The sequence below is a fragment of the Entelurus aequoreus genome, linkage group LG07, assembly GCF_033978785.1.
Source record: "Entelurus aequoreus isolate RoL-2023_Sb linkage group LG07, RoL_Eaeq_v1.1, whole genome shotgun sequence".
NCBI lineage: Eukaryota > Metazoa > Chordata > Actinopteri > Syngnathiformes > Syngnathidae > Entelurus > Entelurus aequoreus.
This window is the reverse complement of record NC_084737.1, coordinates 64,670,526-64,687,869: the sequence shown is the minus strand read 5'-3', so window position 1 is coordinate 64,687,869 and position 17,344 is coordinate 64,670,526. Positions and strand designations below refer to the sequence as shown.

The 17,344-nt window shown below is 39.8% G+C and overlaps 1 protein-coding gene across 4 annotated transcripts in view; it reads right to left on the bottom strand.

The window, feature by feature from the left end:
* The window catches only part of slc16a4 (solute carrier family 16 member 4), a 63,907-nt gene that overhangs the window by 42,074 nt on the left and 4,489 nt on the right, over positions 1 to 17,344 (bottom strand). The window lies entirely within an intron of this gene.

The following is a 17,344-nucleotide window of genomic DNA, read 5'->3' as shown; positions in this document are numbered from 1 at the left end:
TGTTTCACATAAACCATTACGTGGGTGTGTTTTGCCTCATTTTGGAGTTCCGCCCTGGCTTTTGTGTGTTGTGTACCCAGAATACAGGAAGTGAACATATTCGAGACGTTCCGATCATGTTGGCCTCCGATCCGATTTTTTGGCCTAAGATTCTATCTGATAATTTGACAACAAATCATAGAAGTTACTGTTTTTATAGCAATAAACTACAAACAAACACAATAACACATTTTTATAAAGCTTATTTTATTAAATGTAAACTTTGCTAGTTTTGTTGTAAACATACTTGCCAACCTTGAGACCTCCGATACCGGGAGGTGGGGGGTGGGGGGCGTGGTCGGGGGTGGGACGGGGACGTGGTTGGGGCGGGGGCATGGTTGGGGGTGGGGTTGTGGGCGTGGTTAAGGGCGTGGTTAATAGGGGAGTAGTCAATTTACAGCTAGAATTCACCAACTCAAGTATTTCATATATATATATATATATATATATATATATATATATATATATATATATATATATATATATATATATATACAATAAATACTTGAATTTCAGTGTTCCGGAGGCTATCCAGTAGATGGCAGTATTGTCCTGTTTAACTTCTCCGTTCATGAATGAGTGTATCATTTCGGCCACCGTGTTCAATGGAGAAGTCTGTTCTACAAAATGTACAGGCAACATAATTACATACCCCTTCCCCTTCGAACTGTCCTGGATGAACTGAAATTCTTGTTTCCATTCGTTTTGGAACTTGCAAGCGTATTTCTTCATCTTGCTCGTCGATGGCGTCCTCATGTCTGTAACTTCCTCGTTCTTCTGCTTCGTCTCCTTGTTGTGTGCGCAGTTGTGCACTCTACTCTCTAAAAGCCGTAGATGTTATGACGTCATTGGGCAGGCAAGCTGTTTATATTGTGGGAAAGCGGACGTGAGAACAGGCTGTCCCCACTCAGGTCCGCATTGAGCTGGAGGGGGCGTGGCTTCCAGCTCCGGCTGAATACCGGGAGTTTGTCGGGAGAAAATTTCTTCCGGGAGGTTATCGGGAGAGGCGCTGAATACCGGGAGTCTCCCGGTAAAACCGGGAGGGTTGGCAAGTATGGTTGTAAATCAGATGCATTAAATTAAAAGCCTCATTACATTTTCAACTCAGCAAAAGCAAAAACTACTATTGGCTCCCATTTAAATTATTTGGGTTTTTGTCCTCAAACAGAACTTTGCTCCAGAAGGTCTTATCTTTGTCCATGTGATGTCGGATAAAACAAAAATTGAGCTGTTTGGCCACAACACCCAGCAGTATGTTTGGAGGAGAAAAGGTGAGGCCTTTAATCCCAGGAACACCACTCCTACCGTCAAGCATGGTGGTGGTAGTATTATGCCTATTATGCTCTGGGCCTGTTTTGCTGCTAATGGAACTGGTGCTTTACAGAGAGTAAATGGGACAATGAAAAAGGAGGATTACCTCCAAATTCTTCAGGACAACCTAAAATCATCAGCCCGGAGGTAGCGTCTTGGGCGCAGTTGGGTGTTCCAACAGGACAATGACCCCAAACACACATCAAAAGTGGTAAAGGAGTGGCTAAATCAGGAATTAAGGTTTTAGAATGGCCTTACCAAAGTGTGGACAATGCTGAAGAAACAATTTTGTCAAGAGGAGTGGTCAAAAATTCAAGCAGACGCTTGCCAGAAGATTTTCATGTAACCAAATATTAACATTACTGTGTATACTTTTGACCCAGCAGATTTGGTCACATTTTCAGTAGACCCATAATAAATTCATAAAAGAACCAAACTTCATGAATGTTTTTGTGACCAACAAGTATGTGCTCCAACCACTCTATCACAAAAAAATAAGAGTTGTAGAAATTATTGGAAACTCAAGACAGCCATGAAATTATGTTCTTTACAAGTGTATGTAAACTTTTGATCGCGACTGTATATAATTTATATCGTATACAGTACACCACACAACAATCAAGACATATTATATCATATTACAAATAGATTATTGCTCTAGGCAAAGCAAGGCAAACCTATTTATAGAGCACAATTTGTATAAAAGGCCATTGAAAGTGCTTTACAGAAAATTACAAGAAGGCAACAATGAAAATGTAAAATAATCATAAAAATAGTCATAATATAAATTAAAATCGGAAAAAAAAATCATCATAAAAACAATCATGACTCAAATTATAATCAATTAAATAGATACAATATTTTCTGTTGTAATATGCATAATTAAATTATTGTTTTCGGCCTGGATTTGAACAATGCCAAAGACCTGTCTTACTTACATCTTCTGGAAGACTATTCCCGATTTTAAGAGCATACAACTGAAATGCAGTCTCACCATGTTTGGTCCTGACTCTAGCCAACCAGCAGGAGACCACTCCCTGAGGTTCTCAGAGCTCGAGATGGTTCAGGTGGCTCTAACAGACCATGAAAATAGTACACAAAGAGAGCTGTTTTGATGTCTATTCTCTGAGCAACAGGAAGCCAATGCAGTGACCTAAGCACTGGAATTATATATCCTAGTTCTAGTCAGGACTCGAGCAGCAGCATTCTGGATGTACTGCAACTGCTTACAGCTCGTTCAGAGATCCCACTGGGAAGGCCATTACAGTAGTCTAACCTGCTAAAGACCAAGGCATGGATTAGTCATTCTAAGTCTGGTTTAGACATTGTTCCTCTGATTTTGGTAATGTGCTTCAGGTGGTAAAAAGCTATTTTTTTTTACTGAATGTGACTGTTAAAGTTCGAGTCTGAGTCCAATATTATCACTAGATATCTAACCCGATCATTAGGTTTCACAGAGAGGACCTGTGATCGAGATAGGACTGTAACCAGTGAGCAGAACCGGATATTCCCACCCACTTTGGTCATCTGTCAAAGGCAGCGCTCAGGTCCAGCAGAACCAAAATTGAGACTTTTCCTGCATCTTTGTTCAGGTGGACATCATTTGACACCTTGATCAGAACTGTTTCAGTGCTGTGGTGGGGCCTAAAGCCTGATTGTAAAATATCAAACACATTGTTAAACAGGAGAAAGTCACTAAGCTGTTGGTATACAACTTTTTCTTGGACTTTGCCCAAAAATGGCAGGTTTGATATGAGCTGATAGTTCTTCAGTACTGTGGCATCAAGACTACTCTTCTTTAAAAGGCGCTTAATAACAGCAGTTTTTAAGGCTTTTGGAAATGTTCCAATCTGAGGTGAGATGTTAACTAGATGAGCTCTATACATTATACTAGCAATATTATTATTGTTTCTGTTTGATGACACTCCAGAGAATACAATCATTAGAAAATAGATCAATCATCAACAAAAGAATAACACGTGGTAGCATCTTAAAGTTACCTTAATGCTCCCTTCAATAATTAAGGACAGCAAGGTGTGAGATGGTCACATGTCATTGTCAGTGGTCCCATCAGCCATATGGAAAAACACATACAATAGCTTGTCACATAGTTTGTGCGAGAATGAGGAGAGAGGGCATAGTAAACGTGTTAGCGGCCTGAATAGATGAGTAACATGTATAAGAATGCGAGACCCCTTTAGGCAGAAAGTACAGAGCGGATTAAAAGGGGAATGAATTGGACCCGTGTACCGCTGGGGAAATATTTCCCTCCCATGTGCTTTTCATAAGTTGTCCACCAAGTACGCCTGTGCTGAGTGCATGTTTGGCAATGTGCCGAGGGTTTGCGGGTTCGAACAGCATCTTGTAGTGAAGGTTTAACTATCTCACGTTAATGCACACTTTAGGTAGGACATTATGTCTGCTCTGCTTTGACAGACGACACTTACACTTCTACTATTTGTATCATACATGGATTATGTACATTCTCTGGCCACTCCATTATGGACATGTGTGAGACGTATGCCTTTACAAAGATAATAATCATAATAATGCTCAGTTTTGATTAGGTATATGTTCACAAATGTGCTGGTACATAATTGTACAACATAGTATTGATATGTATTACATTCCCTCATTAGTTAGATGGTGAGTCATGAATACCTGTGGCAGTGTAAATCAAAATGGATCCGTATTATCAATAGATCGTGCAGGTGTACCTAATATTGTGGGCAGGGAGTATAATATAAATAGTGTTGTTTAGGCGTTTGTCATTCTATTATGATGAATTGATGATGATTAATTATATTTATATTGCGCTTTTTCTCTAGCTTTTCTCTACCACGGAGGATGCACTAGCTGTTCAAAGTCGGGACCCGGGGTGGACCACTCATCTGTGCATCAGTTGGGGACGTCTTTGCGCTGCTGATTTGTCTCCATTCAAGATGATCCCCTGCTGACCTCACTATGACTATGACCCCACATCTGCGGTCCCCTCCAAGGTTTCTCATTGTATCCCACTGGTTTGAGTTTTTTCTTGCACTGATGTGGGATTTGAGCCACATCACACTTGTGATTAAAGGCCTACTGAAAGCCACTACTACCGACCACGCAGTCTGATAGTTTATATATCAATGATGAAATCTTAACATTGCAACACATGCCAATACGGCCGGGTTAACTTATAAAGTGCAATTTTAAATTTCCCGCTAAACTTCCGGTTCGAAACGCCTCTGAGGGTTGATGTATGCGCGTGACGTCAATCATTGAAACGGAAGTATTCGGACACCATTGAAGTCAATACGAAATAGCTCTGTTTTCATCTCATTATTCCACAGTATTCTGGACATCTGTGTTGGTAAATCTGTTGCAATTTGTTCATTGCATTATGGAGAAAGAAGCTGAGCAAGCAAAGAAGAAAGTTGTCGGTGCGAAGTGTCTATTTTGCGAGGGAAGTCAGCAACAACACGTACACAGCCGGCGCTTCTTTGTTTACATTCCCGAAAGATGCAGTCAAGATGGAAGAACTCGGACAACAGAGACTCTTACCAGGAGGACTTTGATTTGGATACACAGTTGCGATAACGTGAGTACACAGCTGCGCTTCCAAACATTTGATCGCTTGCTATAACTAGCTCGAGCTAGTAGCTAGGAGCTAGCATTAGGATTAATTTGTGGCATATTAAATATAAGCCTGGTTGTGTTGTGGCTAATAGAGTATATGTATGACTTGTGTTTATTTATTGTTGTAGTCATTCCCAGCTGAATATCAGGTCCCACCCGCGCGCTTCCAAACATTTGATTGCTTGCCCGTACGTGCGTGTCATGTACGTAACTTTGATTAAATATATAAGCTTTATGAACCTTGGGTTAGGTGAACGGTTGTTTGGGCTGAGTGATTGTGTGTGTTGTGCAGGTGTTTGAATTGTATTGGCGGGTTATATATACAGGATCCCGTCCATATTACCCGCTCGAGCTATGACTAGCTCGAGCTAGTTGCTAGGAGCTAGCATAACAAACACCTAGGTGTTTTTATGCGGGATTAATTTGTGGCATATTAAATATAAGCCTGGTTGTGTTGTGGCTAATAGAGTATATATATGTCTTGTGTTTATTTACTGTTGTAGTCATTTCCAGCTGAATATCAGGTCACCCCCGGCTCTCACAGCATCTTCCACTCCCCACTAGTCCTTCACTTGCACTTTCCTCATTTAAAAATATTTCATCCTCGCTCAAATTAATGGGGAAATCGTCGCTTTCTCGGTCCGAATCTCTCTCACTTCATGCGGCCATCATTGTAAACAATAGGGAACTTTGCGTATATGTTCAATTGACTACGTCACGCTACTTCCGGTAGGGGCAAGCCTTTTTTTATCAGATACCAAAAGTTGCGATCTTTATCGTCGTTGTTCTATACTAAATCCTTTCAGCAAAAATATGGCAATATCGCAAAATGATCAAGTATGACACATAGAATAGATCTGATATCCCCGTTTAAATAAAAAAAATTCATTTCAGTAGGCCTTTAAGGGCTATATAAATAAACTTTGATTGATTGATTAATAGTGACTGAAAGTGCTTTACATAGTGAAACGCATTATCTAAGTTAAATTTAAACCACTGTGGGTGGCACTGAGAGCAGGTGGGTAAAGCAGTGGTTCTCAAATGGGGGTACGCGTACCCCTGGGGGTACTTGAAGGTATGCCAAGGGGTACGTGATATATTTTTTAAATGTCTGTCAAAAAGAACTGTGAAAAGAAATGCAACAATGCAATATTCAGTGTTGACAGCTAGATTTTTTGTGGACATGTTCCATAAATATTGATGTTAAAGATTTCTTTTTTTGTGAAGAAATGTTTAGAATTAAGTTCATGAATCCAGATGGATCTCTATTACAATCCCCAAAGAGGGCACTTTAAGTTGATAATTACTTCTATGTGTAGAAATCTTTATTTATAATTGAATCACTTGTTTATTTTTCAACAAGTTTTTAGTTATTTTTATTTATTTTTTTCCACATAGTTCAAGAAAGACCACTACAAATGAGCAATATTTTGCACTGTTATACAATTTAATAAATCAGAAACTGATGACATAGTGCTGTATTTTACTTCTTTATCTCTTTTTTTCAACCAGAAATGCTTTGCTCTGATTAGGGGGTACTTGAATTAAAAAAAATGTTCACAGGGGGTACATCACTGAAAAAAGGTTGAGAACCACTGGGGTAAAGTATCTTGCCCAAGGACACAACGGCAGTGACTCGGATGGCGGAAACAGGGATCGAACCTGGAACCCTCAAGTTGCTGGCACAGCCGCTCTACCAACTGAGCCACGTTGGCCCTCATTAAAAGCACAGCATCAAAAGGTTGGGCTCGACAAGCAAACAGTTTGCTGTTTAAACCCAAACCACAGCTCACATTACAGGACCAGCATCCCTTAAGTGCGTCTGTAATAGATTTTAGAATTTCAGATACTCCAAAAGTGGAAGATACCATAAGCTTGACGTCATGGGGGGGGGGGTCTCGACTGTTTGAAAAATTAGACAACCCCTAGAATTGAACTTTGTCAGCTGTCTTGTAATTCTCACTCGTGTAATGGTCATCTAGCGACAATATTGTTGAACAAACGTGAAAAGATGAGCACGCTTCCAAGCTCCAGTGGGCTCCTTTTACAGCCTGGAGGGAAAAAGCTGGCCCTGCCAACTGTCATTGTATTTGTGGAACTGAATCATGAAAAGCCTCTCTTTCGTCAAACACGTTTTACCACAAAAACACAAACGCGGAGGGGGGATTGAGCCGTTGAGGTCAGCTAAAAAGAGAGGTATGTTTTCGCTTGCAGCTATTTGCTTTGTTTTGCCGATGACGCTCATGCCAGACAAACTGGTCAATTTGCTTGGATCACCATCAAGGAAGAAGCTTTGAGCGGTGAACACGTTCAATTCAATGTTCCCTCACAGGTTTCCCACTAGACCAGAAAGTTGTGTTTTTGCATGTTTTTGTTAAGGCATTTCTTATTTCATTGTAGCCAACACTGCACATCAATTAACTTTACATGCGAGTCGCATGGATGCTGCCATAACAAGGGCTTTATTAGAGATGTTCGATAAATGCTTTAAAATGTAATATCGGAAATTAGCGGTATCGTTTTTTTTTTTATTATCAGTATCGTTTTTTTTAAAAAAATTTTATTAAATCAACATAAAAAACACAAGATACACTTACAATTAGTGCACCAACCCAAAAAACCTCCCTCCCCCATTTACACTCATTCACACTCATTCACACAAAATGGTTGTTTCTTTCTGTTATTAATATTCTGGTTCCTACATTATATATCAATATATATCAATACAGTCTGCAAGGCATACAGTCCGTAAGCACACATGATTGTGCGTGCTGCTGGTCCACTAATAGTACTAACCTTTAACAGTTAATTTTACTAATTTTCGTTAATTACTAGTTTCTATGTAAATGTTTTTATATTGTTTTACAATATAATTTTTGAATTTATTTATCTAATTTTATTGTATTCATTTTTTTAAAAAGGACTTAATTTTCACCATACCTGGTTGTCCAAATTAGGCATAATAATGTGTTAATTCCATGACTGTATGTATCGGGATCAGTTGATATCGGTATCGGTTGAGATCGGTATCGGTAATTAAAGAGATGGACAATATCGGAATATCGGATATCGGCAAAAAGCCATTATCGGACATCCCTAGGTTTTATTGGATTGGGTTAATATAATGAATAACCCCACAATGTGTCTATCTGCTTCTATTGATATTTTCTACAGGTGCACTCAAAATGATTCAACTTCATTCTAAATTGAGTTTGAAACAGTAAAAATTTCAATGACTCATTAAAAAAAAATCCACATTATGGTTATGGTAAATGGGTTATACTTTTCTACCTTCAAAGTACTCGAAGTGCTTTGACACTATTTTCAACATTCACACACTGATGTCGAGAGCTGCCATGCAAGGCCCTAACCACAACCCATCAGGAGCAAGGGTGAAGTGTCTTGCTCAAGGACACAATGGACGTGATGAGGTTGGTAGAAGGTGGGGATAGAACCAGGAACCCTCAGGTTGCTGGCACGGCCACTCTCCCAACCGCGCCACGCCGCCCCCATATTTAGCATGATTATTTGAAATAATTTATCATCGTTATTAATTGGATACCCTTTTTTAACCCCATTAGCTCATCTGCAACGTAGAACGACTCAAAATCCCTTAAAAAGTCAACGTATTTTAGGCAGTTTGGCCCAAGTAGTGTTACCGTTGCACATGTGCAAATGGGCAGTTGATGTGGCAGTGACAGACTGCAGAAGCAAACAAATCAATATGGAAAAAGCTAAAAACAGCACGTTGGTCCTCTATCATGGTCATTTAAGTACAAACCCCGTTTCCATATGAGTTGGGAAATTGTGTTAGATGTAAATATAAACGGAATACAATGATTTGCAAATCCTTTTCAACCCATATTCAAGTGAATGCACTACAAAGACAAGATATTTCATGTTCAAACTCATAAACTTAATTTTTTTTTTGCAAATAATAATTAACTTAGAATTTCATGGCTGCAACACGTGCCAAAGTAGTTGGGAAAGGGCATGTTCACCACTGTGTTACATGGCCTTTCCTTTTAACAACACTCAGTAAACGTTTGGGAACTGAGGAGACACATTTTTTTAAGCTTCTCAGGTGGAATTCTTTCCCATTCTTGCTTGATGTACAGCTTAAGTTGTTCAACAGTCCGGGGGTCTCCGTTGTGGTATTTTAGGCTTCATAATGCGCCACACATTTTCAATGGGAGACAGGTCTGGACTATAGGCAGGCCAGTCTAGTACCCACACTCTTTTACTATGAAGCCACGTTGATGTAACACGTGGCTTGGCATGGTCTTGCTGAAATAAGCAGGGGCGTCCATGGTAACGTTGCTTGGATGGCAACATATGTTGCTCCAAAACCTGTATGTACCTTTCAGCATTAATGGCGCCTTCACAGATGTGTAAGTTACCCATGTCTTGGGCACTAATACACCCCCATACCATCACAGATGCTGGCTTTGCAACTTTGCACCTATAACAATCCGGATGGTTCTTTTCCTCTTTGGTCCGGAGGACACGACATCCACAGTTTCCAAAAACAATTTGAAATGTGGACTCGTCAAACCACAGAACACTTTTCCACTTTGTATCAGTCCATCTTAGATGAGCTCAGGCCCAGCGAAGCCGACAGCGTTTCTGGGTGTTGTTGATAAACGGTTTTCGCCTTGTATAGGAGAGTTTTAACTTGCACTTACAGATGTAGCGACCAACTGTAGTTACTGACAGTGGGTTTCTGAAGTGTTCCTGAGCCCATGTGGTGATATCCTTTACACACTGATGTCGCTTGTTGATGCAGTACAGCCTGAGGGATCGAAGGTCACGGGCTTAGCTTCTTACGTGCAGTGATTTCTCCAGATTCTCTGAACCCTTTGATGATATTACGGACCGTAGATGGTGAAATCCCTAAATTCCTTGCAATAGCTGGTTGAGAAAGGTTTTTCTTAAACTGTTCATACAATTTGCTCACGCATTTGTTGACAAAGTGGTGACCCTCGCCCCATCCTTGTTTGTGAATGACTGAGCATTTCATGGAATCTACTTTTATACCTAATCATGGCACCCACCTGTTCCCAATTTGCCTGTACACCTGTGGGATGTTCCAAATAAGTGTTTGATGAGCATTCCTCAACTTTTTCAGTATTTATTGCCACCTTTCCCAACTTCTTTGTCACGTGTTGCTGGCATCAAATTCTAAAGTTAATGATTATTTGCAAAAAAAAAAAAGTTTATCAGTTTGAACATCAAATATGTTCTTTGTAGCATATTCAACTGAATATGGGTTGAAAATGATTTGCAAATCATTGTATTCCGTTTATATTTACATCTAACACAATTTCCCAACTCATATGGAAACGGGGTTTGTACAAAAAATTCAAGTGAGTCGGAGTTGTCATCTTAACATACTACAAAAAGTGCGTAACATGTCTACATTAATGTGGATAAATGTTTGTTTAGAAAATGTACAGTTTTTTTTACATGAACATGTTAAAGGTAGTTAATTACCCATCAATCCATCCATTTTCCACCGCTTGTCCCTGTCGGGGTCACAGATAGATAGATAACATTCACACTCACATTTACACAATTTAGTGTTGCAAATCAACCTAACCCCAGGTGCATATCTTTGGAGGTGGGAAGAAGCCGGAGTACCTGGAGGAAACCCACGCAGTCATTAGATTAGATTAGATTAAAAATGAATGATATTTAATATTTTAATCAAATGAAGTAGAAGAAGATGGATGGATGGACGGAGATTTAATTATGATTAGTTGACATTTATCATTCTCTCCCGGATTTTGTCCCAATCTCGCCAATGTATGCAAATTCAACCAAACTCTGCATATTATAAGCAGCCTACCAACTTTATCCAATGCCCGCAACTTACTCGCACATTTTGGCAAAAAATCTCTCTCATTTTTGCCAATCAAATTAGTCTCTGAGCGACATTAAAGCGCACAGATCAACTGTCTAATCAAAATTTCTGCTTGTTTCTTGCGTGGACAAAGCAGGAACAGAAACATGTAACAATATATCAATACTTTATTGATCCAATAATTGTCATCCACTTGCGGAGCTTAGAACAACTTCCGGTACTTGTCTACAGTGCTATGCCTCTCTTAGGCTATGTCCACATGAACATGGAGACTTTCAAAAACACATATTTGGGGTTAAAACAATCTCCATCCACACAAATGTAGTGTCAAAAGTGTCAATGTCTACACACAAACGCATATACACCTGCTGTCATGCACATTTTGTCCAATCAGAAGCCTGAAAAAAGCAGCAATATCTATTATGATCGACTTTAGATGTACTATGACATGTACATCATCTTCAAAACCAGCCTGCACGTACACAGAGCCCTGATAACATTATTAAAGAGCGACTGCACGCCTGTGCTGCTGAAACCCAACACTCATAGAATTATAACATGTTGAGCAACATGGTGATCAATGTTCCCTCTAATTTTTCATATGTGTGAGCAAACGCAAAAACTCCCTGAGCATTCAGTGGAGCCCATGTGAGCAACATCAGACGTGTACACTGTGGCTACACCAGCAGCACACCTGTCCCAAACCTGACTAAATAACAAGTTCAATCTCCATCCATCCATCCATTTTCTACCGCTTGTCCCTTTCGGGGTCGCGGGGGGTGCTGGAGCCTATCTCAGCTGTCCCCCTGGACAAGTCCCCACCTCATCGCAGGGCCAACACAGATAGACACACAACATTCTCTTATTATTATAACCAAATGACAGCAGTCAATTCCATGAGATTATTTTTCTAATATAAGTGTTTAGGCCCACTTACAATGACAATAACAAAAAATATTATTTTTCATGAACTGTGTACTTGTATTGTTTGTCTGGGTGGAGGTCCTGCTTTGGAAATAGTTTGTACCCCTTTCAGACATTGCATTTAGTTCCCATCAAAACATTCACATGTTGCACAATGAGATGTAAGCAGGGGATCATGTGTACATTCCGGCAACTTCCTGTTTGTAAAAAATATATTTTTATTAGTATTTATTTAATATACTAACAGCATTTCATGATTAATATTTATAAATTAAGATTCCTAATAAATGACACTAGAATAAGCACACATTTGATTGGTAAATCATAGTGTAACGACCTGGAATGACACTTTATGCGTGGTGTTGGAGTTGTCCGACTTTTTGTGTGGCTGTAAACGCATCACTGGCTAAGTGCCATATGTGCATGTGTTGGCGCAAGTGAGAAAGAGCGAGGGGCTGCTGTTGATATAACAAAGTTGCTTTTGGTCTGGTTTGTACTGCAGAAAATGACCAGTTTTGCTAGATATAATTTTTTTTACTAATGTTTTGTTGATGTGTTTATGGCAGACAATAAAGAGTTTTGCTCAGTAAAGTGATCGACGGAATTCATGTCCTCAAAGCGTCTCGACAGACGTTACAATATTTGAACAATGATGACGAAAACTGTTTTTTCTGTCGTGTCCGTGTGTCGAAAATTGTTAAGCGCTTATTTTTTTATTTGATTTTGTGCGTGGCATAGATTTGCCGTGCGCAGAGGACGCTTGAGCAGTGCGCAATTGCACAGGCGCACACTTTAGAGGGAACGTTGATGGTGATGTATTACATGTGCAGTAAAGTGTACATTATTTCTAAAATCAACACGCAATAACGAGCCAAGGAAACCATGTTGCATGTTTAAGGGAATTATAAAGCATTTAATCATCGATATAGTGATATGGTACATGTGTAATGAAGTGTATATTATATATATACACACTACAAGGAGGACGCTACATTGTTTTTTTTTAGGTTGCTTGGTAGCTTTTTACGCATGTGCACAAGAATGGAAGCAAGACACGTAAGTTAACTTCATGATTTGTCGTTAAACAAGGACTAAAAACATAAGATAATGTTGCACCTTTCTTATGTGACACAGAGCAAAAAGTATTGCTTGTCAAAGTTGTGCCATCAGGTGGAGGTTCCACAGTGATCATATCCAAAACAACTGACTGTCATTAGCGCGAGTGTCGCAAAGTCCATTTTGATGTGTCTTTTTAAGTAATGTCGAGTGAAAAGAGCAGCATGTTTACGTTCAAACATACAGTAAGTCCTCTAATTGTGACGACCTGGTCGCATCGTGGTGCGTGGTGGTTCTCCCAGGGATGCAGACGGCTTCGGACACAGCTCGCAGGTAGGAAAATTATTTATTTAAGAACAAATCATAGCAGGAAAAAAACAAAGACGTGCACATAGCACAAAAGGCAAAAACTAAATGGGCTAGCGTGGGAGTTAGCAAGCAAATGGGCTAGCGTGGGAGCTAGCAGGAATTTAGCAGGGATCGAACGTCGTCAACTGTTGTATGAAAACAAACTAGCAAGCCAGACCGAGTGAGGCCAGCGCATAGACTAAATAGCCCTCTGATTAGCGCCCGGGAAACAGGTGCGCGTCCCGAACACTAACCAGAGGCAGGTGTGAGCAATCTGCAGTCAGGGCAACAGAAACTAACAAAAACTCAAGGTGCTGAAAACACATGTGACAAGAAAACATAAACAAACTGTGATCCGAGCAGCGGATCCTTACACTAATAGTGTGTTTAAAGGTTGCTGCCTTTAAACACACTATTAGTGTAAGGATCCGCCTTGCGGCAGTGTTGTTGACCTTGGAGATGACAGCGCACAACCGTGACGTCATCACAAGTCTCCATTTGTTTTGGATCTCTACACTTTGGCCAGCGTTTGCAAAAGTCTGCGTTTTTAAAGACAAAATATGCGTCTACCTGTGGACAAGAGGCCTAAACGCAGAGATAAGTATGCGTTTATTAAGTATCTGTGTTCGTGTGGACATGGCCTTAGTAATGTTGTGTATTAACATTTAGCAACACACAAGCGAGTTCACTTTCTATTTTACATGCATTTATATCATTATGTCATCTTTATTTATCAGGGATAAGACAAACACAGATTTTCATTTGCAATGCTGACCTAGCAAAGAGGCTGCATTTACTGTACATGATAGAGAGGCTGTGGTGAAGTGTGATGATATTCTCTTATTGTCGCTCATTTACCAACAAAAATGGGTGCTACGGGAGTGAATGTGTTTGAACATAAATGTATGTTTAAGATGGACAAACACTTTAAGCGTCTGCAACTTGTGGTCGACAGAGCAGACAGCGGACAATAAGGACGATTTTGATGGTGTTTATTTTTCTATTATTAAAATAGTACAGTAATTTGACAATGAACTCTGAGTATGTGCTTTTACCGCCATCCACACTAGTGTCTACTTTTAAGTCTGTGCGGTATAAAATGAGTAGAATATCAATATAGTTGTTGTTTCCAATTTTTGTTTATAAATCCTGTGCTGTTTAAGGTTACATTACAAGGGACACTTAAAACATTGATAACAGTCAAAAAAGAACAAGTTGACTCAAAGTTGTTGAACAAAAATAAGCCTCAACATATTGAAGCTTTTGACACAACTTAAAGGCCTACTGAAACCCACAACTACCGACCACGCAGTCTGATAGTTTATATATCAATGATGAAATCTTAACATTGCAACACATGCCAATACGGCCGGGTTAACTTATAAAGTGCAATTTTAAATGTCCCGCGAAACTTCCGGTTGAAAACGTCTATGTATGATGACATTAACGCGTGACGCCGATGGTTGAAGCGGAAGTATTCGGACACATTGTATCACAATACAAACAGCTCTGTTTTCATCGCAAAATTCCACAGTATTCTGGACATCTGTGTTGGTGAATCTTTTGCAATTTGTTTAATGAACAATGGAGACTGCAAAGAAGAAAGCTATAGGTGGGATCGGTGTATTAGCGGCTGGCTGCAGCAACACAACCAGGAGGACTTTGAGTTGGATAGCAGACGCGCTATCCAACGCTAGCCGCCGACCGCATCGATGATCGGGTGAAGTCCTTCGTCGCGCCGTCGATCGCTGGAACGCAGGTGAGCACGGGTGTTGATGAGGGCTGGCGTAGGTGGAGCGCTAATGTTTTATCATAGCTCTGACGAGGTCCCGTAGCTAAGTTAGCTTCAATGGCATCATTAGCAACAGCATTGCTAGGCTTCGACAGGCGGCATAGCATTAACCGTGTAGTTACAGGTCCAGTGTTTGGTTCGGTGTCTCCTGATAGTAGTATTGTTGATCTTCTGTCTATCCTTCCAGTCAGGGGCTTATTTATTTTGTTTCTATCTGCATTTAAGCACGATGCTATCACATTAGCTCCGTAGCTAAAGTGCTTCACCGATGTATTGTCGTGGGGATAAAAGTCACTGTGAATGTCCATTTCGCGTTTTCGACTCTCATTTTCAAGAGGATATAGTATCCGAGGTGGTTTAAAATACAAATCCGTGATCCACGATAGAAAAAGGAGAAAGTGTGGAATCCAATGAGCCCTTTTACCTAAGTTATGGTCAGAGCGAAAAAAGATACGTCCTGCACTGCACTCTAGTCCTTCACTCTCACGTTCCTCATCCACAAATCTTTCATCCTCGCTCAAATTAATGGGGTAATCGTCGCTTTCTCGGTCCGAATCGCTTTCGCTGCTGGTGTAAACAATGGGGAAATGTGAGGAGCCCTTCAACCTGCGACGTCACGCTATTTCCGGTACAGGCAAGGCTTTTTTTTATCAGCGACCAAAAGTTGCGAACTTTATCGTCGATGTTCTCTACTAAATCCTTTTAGCAAAAATATGGCAATAACGCGAAATGATCAAGTACGACACATAGAATGGATCTGCTATCCCCGTTTAAATTTAAAAAATTAATTACAGTAGGCCTTTAAATTGCTGCGAATTTACGCATTTTGGGCTGCAACAATCACAAACAAATAGCCTGTTAAATCTTGGAGGGACTGATTTATCCACAGCAACCCTGGGATTAATTTGATTAAACATTTTCATTTTTTTGACTGCACTATTCAAAATGCTGCTTTCCCTCCAAAGTGAAACTAAAAAACTCACTTAAAAAGCTGGACATAACAGTTGGCCTCTCTAATGATGCTGTTTAGTGTACAGTGCCAGCTAGGGCTAAATTAGTAATACTAACAAAAGACAAAGATACAGAATAAGGAGGGAATGTTACTACTTTTTAAGATAAGTGGAAATGGGTCACAGGTGGAAAGTGGGACCTGATATACTGTATAATACTGCAGCATCCAGATTAAAGGCACAGTACGCCGTAGTCTCTGATTCATACACATATGCACAAATAATTGTATAAACTACTGTACCCAGAAGCAACAGCAACTGTCTTGCACTTGTTCATGCTCATACGTAAAGCAGCCATATACACACTATTTTTGGCCACTGTAATAGATCCTGGAGTTCATACTGTACGCATGCTTTCATGGATGCATCCATCGGATGAACTCTCCAGTTCACATTCTGTGCTAGAATTTATGACACGCTGGCAGTCGAAGCTGGACCAATACATTTTTGCTTTTTTTGGGCTCTCGCTTTTGTGTTACTGTCGATCAACTGCAGCTGAGCGTTGTAGTTTAGCCAGGCAAAAGTTACTACTTTTGAATTATGTAATTGGGAAAAAAAGATAAGGAGAGACTACCAGGGGCCCATCTGACTTTTAGTGAAACCCATTTAATTAAATGTTTGATGTGTTTAATTCTCTGTGTATGCTGGTCATATCCTGTGAGCTTAATATGGCAACACACATGTTGTGAAAACACTACAAAGCTTTTGCGGTTTAGGGTAAGATTGGACTTAGAAAAAAAAATACTGTGATTATTAATAACGGGTGTTCATACAACAGCCCAACACGCCTTCAGTTTGGCTAGCATGACCATGGGGTGTTTCCAAATTAATTTTAAATATCTGACATTCTGACTGCTGCGATTGTATAGGGTATTTCCAAGTGTTTTTCAACATCTGACAACCTGATTTTCGTGGACAACATGAGTGAATTCGGTCAATGACCATGATGTGTGCATTGAAGTGAATCCAGAACAGTATTTATCTGTATGACCCAATCCAAACAATCTTCCCCACTCATGGCGCAAAAAAAATAAAAAATACAACCAGCAAAAAAAGTCAACACACATGGTCACACATAACAAAACCTGCTCGCTGAACTTTGTGGATATTATAAAACATGTCCAAGCAACATAAAAAACTCAAAACTACACCCATTTAAATCCATTGCAGTGCATGATGGGAAAAATGCAAACAACTTTCTCCACACTTATCAATGTTTGGCGCATTTTTGCTGTTTGATAATTTTGACTGAGGAGGTCGTCACAGAAGAAACCATGGTAGGAGTCAAATTTTCACATACTCTTAATATTCAATTGTATTAATTATTAATTATACATCCATTATGTTAATATAAAATGTACATATATATACAGTATGTGC